General features: G+C 32.4%; 1 protein-coding gene and 1 long non-coding RNA gene across 2 annotated transcripts in view; one reads left to right on the top strand and one right to left on the bottom strand.

Annotated features, from left to right (window-relative positions):
• The window catches only part of LOC118192872 (uncharacterized), a 408,484-nt gene that overhangs the window by 29,243 nt on the left and 366,875 nt on the right, over positions 1-12,366 (top strand). The gene's annotated exons all lie outside the window — the stretch shown is intronic.
• The window catches only part of LOC146994978 (uncharacterized), a 36,292-nt gene continuing 33,733 nt past the window's right edge, over positions 9,808-12,366 (bottom strand). The window contains exon 5 of the long non-coding RNA XR_015043677.1: positions 9,808-10,033. This is a non-coding gene — a long non-coding RNA (uncharacterized LOC146994978). The remainder of the gene's footprint in view (positions 10,034-12,366) is intronic.

Consider the following 12,366-nt stretch of genomic DNA (forward strand, 5'->3'; position numbering starts at 1 on the left):
TTAACATGGAACACGTAAATAATAGTAATAGTATTCTGAAGTTTGACCGGAAATTGATTGAAAGTTTAGGAAAGTTTTACGCAACAATCTGATACGAGATACCCCACGGTTAATCGACATAGTTTTAATTTCTTTCCTGTTAGAAAAATCTATTAGATCTAGATACAAAATATTTATATTTGCAACAGTTAGTGTAACAGAGGTGATATTTTAATTGCCAGATCGCCCTTTTAGCCTAGGTTGCACTATTTGTACTTCTTGTGCATTTGACATTTTTACCAAATAACCGGGACAAAATGACAAGCTGGCCAGGATACGGGGAACTACATCATCAAACCGGGATGATTAGATGTATAATTAATCATGAAATTTTAAGTGCTTGTTTTTATCTTTTTTCCATACTGTTTTACATACCACATTTTATGAATGCATCAGAGTTGCCGAAAAATTGTTTACTTACCTGTTGATTTCCTTTTACCTCGGAAGTTTTGCTTCCGTTTTATGCGGAAGAAAAGTTTATCGTTTGGCCAAATATCGGAATATATGCAAAGGGGTATTGATTTCCTTCTTGAATCTCAGAGACAAACCTTAGTCTTTGAGAGGTCTGCATTTTATTTGTATTTTTAAATATCTACAAAATATTTGATTTATTATACTTTATTCAAATACTATCATCATAATATGCTCTCTGTCATTGCTTGCTTGCTGGGAAGCATAAGAATAAATTCTGTCCTCGCTTAGTTATAAGCTTGAATTCTGTTAGCCACTGATTTAAATTTTGAATTAGCAACTAAAAAGCATTTTTAAACGGCGCTTTCTTTTACAAATTTTAGAGATAAAGTGTTTTTATTTTATAGAAAATTTTTTGTCACATGACAAGATAAAAGGCTTCACCGTTCATGAACTTTATGTATATACTACGCCATCTCGGATGAAAAGTGTTTTTGAGTATATATAATACATAAAAGTTGCTCCAAAAGAATAAAATAAAATTAAATTTCATAATTATTTTACGGTGTTTGTTGAATTATGCTAACACTTTCAGCTACAAATTTTATTGCATAAAAGTTGCTATTTGTGTATTCTTGTTTTAAGCATGTATGTGTCGCAATACAACTAATCTTGAATTTTTTAGAAATCTTTAAGATTTTTTTAGTGGCTGTATTTTATTCAATATTCTAAATCAGGGATTCTATCGACGCCGTTTAAAGGAACGGATTTTCTTTATAATAGACTGAATTTTTCATGGACATTTTCTTTATAATAGACTGAATACAACATAATTATAATACAAATAATTGTATATAAATAATATGAAGATGACCATTAGATTATGAATATGAACAAAAGTTTTGAAAGAAAGGGCTTATACTAAATTTATGTTTTATTATTTTTTGCATTATTATTAGTTTTACAAATATAAACAAGTTTTCTGAAACAAAATCCTTGCCTCTAATTGCACAAAAATTCTATTTTAATGAATTGGACGGATTTTCTGTTAATACTTGACATACAGTAGCTTAATTTAATTTTTAAATTGCCTCCTTATATATATATATATACATATAACCTATTTCATGTTTTCTATTCCAGTTTTATGTTTTCCATATTTTATATTGTTTTCGTATTGTACTTATTGCCCAGAAAACTTTTTGAAAAAAAATTTATTTAGAATTATATTAATTAATTTTAGCATATTATTATTACCCTTATATTTATATGATTTATTTTCCGTACTATATCATACAGCTTTAATGTCAATAAACAATTAATTATCAATTTTTTAATATTTTTTGTTATCAATGGAATCTTAATAATGTCGATTAATTAATTTGCGGGGCATATTCGGCTATCGACTCTCACTCGGTCTCTTGATCATCATGACCTTTTAAAATTTCCTCGACACTCGGGGGGGGGGGTGAATATCGATTCCCTTGGGACCCTTGGGAACCCCTGGTATAAATTTATTAAAGTAGTCGGAAGTAACAACGCCTTTTAATTTGTTTGTGTATTTAAGTTAAAAATTATTTTTACCTGAATTAAATTGTTCATTGAGTAGTTCAGAAATATGTTTTTCTGGTTACACCTCTGGCGCCAATCCTTCATGAAATATTGTCTTAGTAATTCAGAAATATGTTTTTCTGGTTACACCTCTGGCGCCAATCCTTCATGAAATATTGTCTTGCCTTTGAATTTTTTTCCCTTTATTTCTTCTTTTATATGGTGCGCAGTGTAAAATTCTTGCTGCCTTAAAAAATTACGAATTCATTCATTATTTTATTTTTATTATTACAATTAAAACACGTAATATTTTACTAAAAGAGAGGCGCCCCCTTGCCGCACCGATGTGTAAAGTGTATACGAGCGAGTTTCGCTTAGAAAGTCCTCCACGAAGGCATCCCTTCCTTAGGCAGATAGCCCTAGTGTGCTTTGCCATATTAAATAAACCAAACCTTGCCGCACCGATGGCTTATTGTTAAAACCGCATACTATTAGTAATTTGAACCCTGGCGAATGGACTTGCTGCACGTTAGCAGGCATAGGCTTAGCAGGCATCCCGCTTTGACCGGGATTGTCCCGATTTGATGATATGATCCTTGCCAATTTGTCGTTTTGTCCCGGTTATTTGGTAAAATCTTATAAAAGCGCCGAATATCCACGTGGAATAGAATTTTTTGTTGGGATAAACAACAGCAAATGAAGATAGTCTGGAAATGAAGCTTCAGGTTAAAAAAATTGATGAAACTGTAATGTCATGGATCAACTTTTTGATGATGTAGTAATAGAAAAACGTTTTCGTTATCAGTTAATTGCGAAATTAAAAGAAAAAAAAATAATGAATGCAATTTTTCAGTCGTTTCAAAGATAAATAAAATCATTCTCCAATCTTGTTGGAACACCTTTTCAGCATGTTAGGCACATTGGCTCCAGTCGAAAGAGCTCTTATTTTCAGTAATAAGTACCGTATAGTCTCAAGAAAGATGCAGAATGGCTGAATCAACTGCAAAAGCTTTACCAAACTGCAAATGAAGATACAATGAACTAAATAGCAGCAAATTTTTCGATACCATTAAAACTATCTAAAATTTTTTTTAAAGAAATTTCACACTAGTGGAAAATCTTAATGATTTCTTAATAATAAGATACGTTAAATCGATTTATCAAATTTTTTAACAACAAAGAATTCTTAAAGAAAGTTCACACTAATGATAAATACTAATAACTTCTTAATGAAATATGCTTAATGGAGTTATTAAAATTTTTTCTAGTAGCGAAGAGTTTTTAAAGAAAAACTGCCTATTAAATTATACATATTTTATTTCTGCATTTCATTTAAACTTATTTCCTCGAATTTCATTAGAGATATATTTCTCATTCAATTAATTCAGTTTTCTTGGCAAGGAAAAAAAAAAAAAAAAAAAAAAAAAAAAAAAAAAAAGAAAAACTCAAAATATCTTTATTAAAATTTGTAAAATATAGAAAAAACATAAAACATCAAATACCAATTAAAATTAAAGTTTTTACGCAAAAAGCAATTCGTTCAACGGGCTATAAGACCAAATTTTCGGAGCACAAAACTGTAATTTAGCTTACGGTACCACTGGGCAAAAAGACACTGATGTTGGTGTAGCAACTGATTCACTGTTCTACTAAGAATTTCAAATGTAAACAAATGGTGGGCCTTGTTAGGCCTAGCCTCACTTAAAACTTTTAAATTGTTGATAATTCTATAACTATTGCATGCAGATCAACTAAAGGCATAAAAACGAGCACATAAGAATAACATAATTCAACGACTTTTAAATGAAAAAAATCACAATTTTTTATTCGTTTTTTAATTACGTACGTACATAGATGTCACGAAAAATAATCTCTTCTGAGTCCATTTTAAATCCATTTTACAGTCCGTTTTGAGATAAAGAGTTCTTTATTATGTCCATACGTACAGATGATTTGAGAGTGGTTAAAAGGACATTTTTGTTGAATTATGATATCATAATTCATCGAAATTTTTCTTACGACACTTTCTAGAAGTAAGTAAAAAAGAATGCCAGTTTGAGTATAGCAAATGATTTCCACGTTTTCGGATATAAATGTGTTTTCAATTAAGCCGAATCCTTCAATTGCGCTGAGGGAAAAAAAAGGGGGGCTCAGTTGTGTGTAGGAATAATCAATCCTGTCTGTTTGAGGTTGGTGATAGAATTCTGTGTCTTTTAATTCCTCTTTAAGCATTTATCAAAATTCTATTAAATTTTTTAGTGGTCGGGCGTGGCCATAATTAATCGTTATAATCTAACATGGCTGGTAACTTGACACTTGTCGTTATTAATGAAACCAGTGTCCACAAAACTTGGCAGAAGTCCTAAAAATCTACGTTGAACTAAAAATGATTTTGCTTGGACTTCTTAATTTTGTGGTTACCACTCTTTTACGCGAAAGATTAAGCAAACGCCAGATTTGATTTTTTGTATAGAATTTTAATTTTAACTTTCGTTACAGGTATGAGTTACGAAGAATGTTTAGCTAATATTTTGCTGCCGAAGTTAGGTTAGTTCAATATTATTTGCAAGTCATTCGACGACAAAAATAATAATATAGTCTAAATACTTGAAAAAATATTGATTTTTATTTTACTGGATCCTAATACAATGATACCTCAGTATACGTCCGCTTTGAAGTACTTCGAACTTGTTATACGGACTTGTTTGGACGCGAAAATTTTTGTATGGAATACGATTCGAGTTCAGTGAGTCATGACTGCGTGCACCACATTTGATCACCTCTTTCGCTGCGACTGTCCCTAAGCGTCAGTACGGCTGTTGTTACTATTCAGTCAACAGCCTGAGCTATAACTCCGAAATTTTTAGTGATTTTGTATTTTTTAGTGTTTAAGGTTTTTATAAGTTCATTAGCAATGATTTTTAGGCAAGTCAATGAGTAGAGCCAAGCAACGAAGAAAATAGTTACGATCACTATGGGAGTGGAAAAAAAGATCGTTGGAAAGCATGCATGAAGATATGATGCGTATATGGACTTGGCTATTGCATACTGTATGCCGAATACGACGGTGTCTACGATTTACATAAACGTGAAAATGAAGACGCTATTAAATTGGGTAATGCTGCGAAGGGAATGAAATCGATTACCAAACAAAGATCAAAGACGTTTAGGCTTGTTGAAAAATTACTTTGGATCGGGGTAGCTGAAATATTTATGTACAGTATCACCTGTAGTGCTTTAATTGTGTACGATATATATTTCACTCACTGCATTGGCATTTTAGTATAAATAGTGTTATAGTAATAACAATTTTTTTCTAAGAAAGTACTAAATATTTTCGCTATTTCTTATTCTGGAAAGGATTAATGACGTATACCGAGGTACCGCTGTAATCTAATATCGGATAGAGCTGCAGCCCTAGTCCCCTCATGGTTAACGCAGCCATGAGGCCGATTCATGAGGCTGAGGCACTATTCTATATATAAACCAAATTTCTCACACACGGCATTCGATTCGTAATTTTTTAGCAATTTTTGGAATTTCCGTTTTGGTACAGGGAAGTTCGGGTGATTATCCTGGACTTTCAGTACACCATTATTATCTTCAGTTCCGTTCACAGTATTGCTAATGCAATAGTTTTTGGACTATCAATTTCTGTCTTATTTTTCTGCCAGGTAAGGATATGCTGACCTTCTTGCCTGAATGGGCCAAACTTTAAGAAAATTTAATTTCGGCTTCTGCACGGGTTTTTCACGTTTAGCTGAATTTATATGGCAAAATATTATCCTTTCGTTTAGAACATGAATTGTCTTTTATTAGAAAATATGCGTAAGCTGTAAATTGTTTCTGAAAAAAAAATATTTTTTAAAATTTATAAAAGAATGATCCCAATTTAATGTTATTAGAGAATATGAATAAGCTGTAAATTGTTTCTGAATAAATATATATATGTCATAATAGCAGCAAGGAAAAAGTCGGAACACTGTTGATGCGTAGTTATCCTAAATTGAAGAGGAAGTAATCTGATTGCGTCGTAAACTAATGAATGTGTTGACTTCGTAAATAAAACTTGGCAGTAGAAGCGATTTTAATTCCATTTTTATTTCCAATTGATATTTGTGGCCACAATCACTTGGCACTAGTCGTGCCTTTTCACACAAGATTTACATTTTTATATATTGTTAAGATAGAAAGCAAGCCAGCGAAATTACATCTTAGCAGAGTAGAGGGCAAAAGTTGAAGTGCGTAGTTATGAAAGATGGAAGTACGTGAAAAGTTTTGGTTTACAAGGTCAGTTTCAGTTCTTAATTATTACGTCATCAGAGTTGCGCGGGCCATAGAGTGATCTAGAAATGACGCAATGCAGAGAAGTTATTACGATTTTAGAATAAAGAGGAAGAATTAATGTTTTTAGTTATTCTGATTCATATAATTTTATCTTACATATATATATATTTAAATTTATAAAAAATGATCCCAATTTAATTGTGATCGCGTTTGGCCACGGTTGTTTTGATAACAGTAACAGAATGATGATATTAAAACGATGAGAAAGTATATCCTTCAAAATAGCAAGGGAATTAATTTAATATTAAATATACCTATGTTATGTGGCTTAACACCTCTTTTTTCGACATTTCTCTGTGACTTGGCAATTTTTATAATTTATTTTGATTTTATTTGGCGAATTTCATTTACTTGGCGATTTTATTTTAGTTAAAAAAATTATTCTATTATAATTTGACCATATTAACCGAATACTTTGTCACTGTAAGCGATGTGTGGGCCCACCAGCGGCCGAGCGGTAAAGTCGCTGAACACTGGTAGTTCGGTCCGAGGTTCGAATCCCGCGAACGGGCTGGCTGCATGGGCGTTTTCGTGGTTTTCCCCATGTGTAACGTGTATACGAGCCAGTTTCCCTTAGAAAGTTCTCCACGAAGGCATCCCACCTTTTAGGCAGATAGCCCTCGAGGCTTTGCCATACTCAACACACACACACACTGTAAGCGATGTATTCCTCCTGTTTTTGTATACAAACTAGCGGGATTTCGGCAAATCTATAACATCCGAATGATAACATTAACCGCGCTCTTATCTAATGTAATTATTTCCGTTATAAAAAATTTGGAATAAATTTCACTAAAAAATATTTTGTACTTCCAATTCTTATTGTAAGTATTTTGTTGTAAGAAAGAATACGATATTTGGAAATAAGTAGCATATGTTAAATGTTACACTACTGTTGATGAATAAACACGTAAATATGCATGTAAGATTTTCTTTCCTACCATATATTCATCTGCTCCCCCTTCATATTTATTGGACAATTTTGCACTTCTATTTTGAGTTTTCACCAAACGTATTGGCATAGGATTGTAAGCATCAGACGTGTCGACTTTCCTTGATTTTATAACAACCGGTATCCTATTCAATGATATTAGCTCAGTCTTTCACAGATCTTCTTTTACGTAACATTTTCGTTAATTTCACGTTTTCTAGCGTCGATAACGATTTATTTGCGATACGTATTACAGTAGTGGCCACTTAATGTTATAATATTTGTCCACAATTATTTTGATAATTTAACAATGATAATAGCATTAAGCGAGGAGAAAATTATCCTTCAGAATCTAAATGAAATTTAACCAATTAAATAGAAATATAACTAGAAACGTATAAATACTTACTTCAGAACATTTTAATTAGGAAAAATTCGTGGATAGTTGATTTTCTGCAGTTATGACCAAAAGTTCATTTGTGAAGTGTTCGTAACATTTCTGGAAATTATTTGACAGATACGGCTTTGGCAGCAACTGTCTCTTTAAACAATGATTTATCTTTTTTGTCATCTGCTAATCCTTCCCCATTTTTTATGGTTAATTATTCAGCTTTCTGCCGCATGTTTCTGAATACTTACCTACTACCACAACCATCTTAGTAGAAGTCGCCAGATTTTCAGAATGGGCCAAACTGTAGCAACCATGCCCATAGAATCCCTCAGTCAAGCAACGTCATCATTTTCATATACGTTCCTCTTGTTGTATTCCAAGTTCTGACAGTGTTTGTAAATAAATCTTGATATTTTTTGGCCTCAAAATCAGTTTTAAAGTATCCTTTTGTGGAATTTGCCGGAAGTGGAAGAAAGTGCGGTAAAATTTCAGTAAAAATGGTGTATTTTGCAGCAAAATCCCTAAAAAGAAAACAAAGATAGAAAACAGAAAACGTTTAGCAGGTAGTACTTGCGCAATACCGAGGTTGTGGACGATATTTGTAAAGCGAAAACAGATCGCTGTGTACAAAGGGAGAACAGCGAGAAAAATTTGCAGAAGCATTTCGCGCAAAATCCGAATCTTTTATTTTTAGCGTATAATTTTATCCGTGTTTAATAATTAAAATTTGTATTTTACATTGGTAATGTGTGTTTTCTTTTGAGTGGATAATGTTCGTCCACTTACGATAAATATCCTCATTTAGGAAGTTCTTAAAAAAATCATCAAAATCACCAGCTCGCATCCAATGAATAGTAAATTTATCTTTTCATCTCTAGAAAATCGCCAAATTGTGAAAAGAGGATTGCGTTAATACGTAAGTACCTTTCTCTGTCACATCCTTTTCACGAAACCAAATCTTCAATGCTTTCTCAACACTGCGTTCTTTCTTGCTGCCCATCAGTATCATGTTTTGATTTCAGTTTTGCTTTGATTTGAAAATAACATCGTCACGATTCTTCAGAATTTTGCATAAGAGCAGCATTACATTGGCTTACTTTTAAGATCCGGTCATAGCGGTTTAACAAGTCAACTGAATCTCTTAGAATCTGAGGCTCAGATCATTACACCTCTTGTTAGATTTTATGATCGAAGTGACTAAACAGAATAATAGAAAAAAAAAAAAAAGAACATTCATAAAAATGCAATGCTTTAAACAAAGAGTTATTTTAGCGCGAAAACGCAAGGTCATCTGGAATTCTGCTTCCTTAAACTGGTTATTCTAATCAATCTTCCAAGGGCCCACCAGCGGCCGAGCGGTAAAGTCGCTGAACACTGGTAGTTCGGTCCGAGGTTAGAATTCCGCGAACGGGCTGGCTGCATGGGTGTTTTCGTGGTTTTCCCCATGTGTAACGTGTATACGAGCCAGTTTCCCTTAGAAAGTCCTCCACGAAAGGCATCCCTCCTCTTAGGCAGATAGCCCTAGTGTGCTTTGCCATAATTAAATACACCACACCACACTAATCAATCTTCCTAAAATTTGGAAAAAATAAATTTCCGTAATGCATGCTTGCTTTAAATCAAAATCAAGCTTCTTGGGGACAAACTCTATCACTTGGGTAAAGTACTCAATTTCGATTTTATATGGCAATTTCATTTTCTACTTAACAACTTTATTTCAGATTGAAAAATTTATTCTATAATATTTTGATCCTGTTAACCGAATTGTTGAACACTATAAGCGATGTATTTTCTATGTTTTCGTATACAAACGTTCGGAACATCCGCAGTTCAATATCAATATCCGAATGCTAGCGTTAACAACGATAACATTAAACGGCGCATGCTGTATTACTGTTGTAGTTCGTATATATTGATCTCTTAGTTGACATTTAAAAGGGTTCAGTTTACATCCCAAGTGTAAGTAAAGCTGCAAACATAAAAAAAAAGTAGTTCTTAACAGTGCGTAAGTGTAAATATTGACCAGCTGAGTGCTTCCACGGCACATTTTTTTTTTCCCGTTGCCTTTTGTAATATAAGGTGAATGTAATGTGTTTTTTTCATTGTGTGAAAATTTGTTAAAAAATTCATTACGATATTTATCGTATTGTTTTAATTTTAATAATGACTATTATACAGATATCATTTTATTTACATAGAAGTTTCGTTCACACGGCATATTTTGCTGTAAAGTGATCACATATTCAATTTATTTATTTTTCTTGGAATATAACAAGCCTTGAATGAAATTATCAGTTTATACCCCAGAGTTCTCTTCTCAGATCATCGATTTCTTTTGGGTAGTGGTGTTTCTGAGGTTTGAGCTGTAACAAAATTAAAGCGTATTGTATAAAAACCTTTTTTTTTATTTTCTATTGTTTAGTCTCAGTCACATGTTATCACTGGTGAAATTTTTAGTAATTATTAAAACACAAGCAATAAATTATAAGAAAATTATGAAATAACGAAAAATACATAAGCAAAAATGTCATTCAGAGAATAAAGAAATCGCTTTAATTTTTCAGTTTTGGAAAAAAGAGCGTAATTACTGTGTTACAAGGAGCATTTTCTTGAAGCTAAAATGAAAAAACAAATATCGCCAATTCGTCGTGAAATGCGCCAAGATGGCAAACAACTTTTCCGCGAGAAAGAACTTTTTCCTTCCGTCTGTGTCAGACTGCAACATATTTTTAAAAATAATGTAAAAAAAATCACTGAATGTTCTTTATCGTTCTTGTTTCCAAAAAGGACGGAACGTTTGTTTTATAATCTGAAAATTTCGAAACTTTATATCCAGTATATTTTCAGATGTTGAATGTTTTAAATCATGGAATTCAAATAGTCGAAAAAAACGAGCAGTTTGAAAAATTCGCCAAAAATTCAAAAATAAAGTTACATTAATAAAATTTTTTCCCGCTGCGTTCAGTGATACGAATCAAAGTTCAACGTTTGTTCATTGAACGAAGTATGTGCGAAAAATCTTTTAAGCATTAAATTAAAAAATATAAATCCAAAAAATTGCTATTGTCATCGACAAACAGTGTGTATAAAAAATTTGAACTCGATACCCTCTCAGGAAAAGTAGGATTAGTAAATTCCACTACAGTCAAGTAACATGAGTGAACTAAATAAAAGATTATAATTAAAACGAAGTGTAAATGGGATGAAATGCATTTTTAATCAATTGAAATTAGTTAATAAAGAACGAAACCTAAATATAAATCTTATTCCTGCAGAAGAAATAAATTTCTCCTACATTAGCCAGAAATTAAATAATAAAAACCTAGCACATGAAATTAACCGATAATAATAAAACCGTCAAAAAACTATTTTTGAACATTATTTTTCAACATTCTAATCTGCGCAATATTTTCTTTCGAATTAAACAATGTTCCATCTCACAGCTTTTAAATAGACAAAGCGGAATTTGTAATTCACAGCTTTTGTGCTTTTCGCCTGCAAGGAAAGGGGTCGTATCAATATTTAAAAACATTTTATTCTTCTCGTCACGTACGATCGGATAGCAATTGTTCAGAAATTTATTTTCTTGTTATACATATATGTTATTTTCTGTCGTGGAGAAAATAATATCTGCCGAATAATTGAAAAAAGGGAGATATATTGCTGAAATATGAATAAATCCGATGATTTTTATGGATTAAATATGCATAAAGATTGGAATAAATTGAAATGCATACATGATGTTTTATAAATTAAATATGAATGAAGGATAGAAAAAGCTTTAAAACTGATGTTTTTTTCTTTTTTTTAGTGTTTATTAGAACATAAAGAGCGTTTGGTTTGCTACTCTTGTCTGGCATTATTATTTTTATTTGAAAATTTTCTTCCTGCCGATTGGTGGAAAGTATCGGAGTGAAAATTATTTCCTGTTAGACAACTTAATTTCACAGCTACTGATGTTATAAGGTATTTCTCCCGCCTCCTTAGCATGCCTTCGAGGCGTAATGGTCTGCAAGCTCGGCGCATATTTGAGAGGTCCGAGTCCCGGCGAGAGCATTGCATATTTTTCATGTTTTCTGCTTCGAACTAACCTAATGTCTCCACAGTGGCGCCCGAACTAAAAAAGGTGGTTGATGATGAATCATCACCAGGATTTGGCGATTGGGTCCCCTAATCCCCACTCTCCGTTTAAAAGTGGAGTATATAAGGTATTTCTCCGTCTTCCTAGCATGCCTTCGGGGTGTAGCGGTCAGCACAATCGGCGCGTATTCGAGAGGTCCGAGGTTCGAGTCTCCGCGAGGGCATTGGTCATTTGTCTCTTTTGTTTCAACATAACCTAATGTTTCTGCAATGTTAAAAAACTAATAAATCAATTAAAATTAGGGAAAAAGCAACTTAAGTTCCGTCTACATTTTTTAATAAAACTGTATCGATTTAAAGGACGATTAAACACATGTTCTTTCGCTTTGGGCATTAAAAAGTTTAGATGTTAGAATTTCAAAAGGGTTATGAAGTAATGAATTTGATTTAATATTATTAACTGAAGCAAATAGCTGTTTGTGAATGCGAAGCATTTTAAAGAAATCCAATTCATTAACCGAAGACGCTTTCAGGATAATTTTTGCAGAGCCAGAATTAAAATTGTCTTTAAGCAAGCAGTTGTGATTAGCTATCAAAGCTAGTGTCTTTTTCCCTT

The sequence above is a fragment of the Stegodyphus dumicola genome, chromosome 10 (assembly GCF_044657685.1).
Source record: "Stegodyphus dumicola isolate Sdum_Otavi_A_Nest chromosome 10, ASM4465768v1".
In the NCBI taxonomy this organism is placed as follows: domain Eukaryota; kingdom Metazoa; phylum Arthropoda; class Arachnida; order Araneae; family Eresidae; genus Stegodyphus; species Stegodyphus dumicola.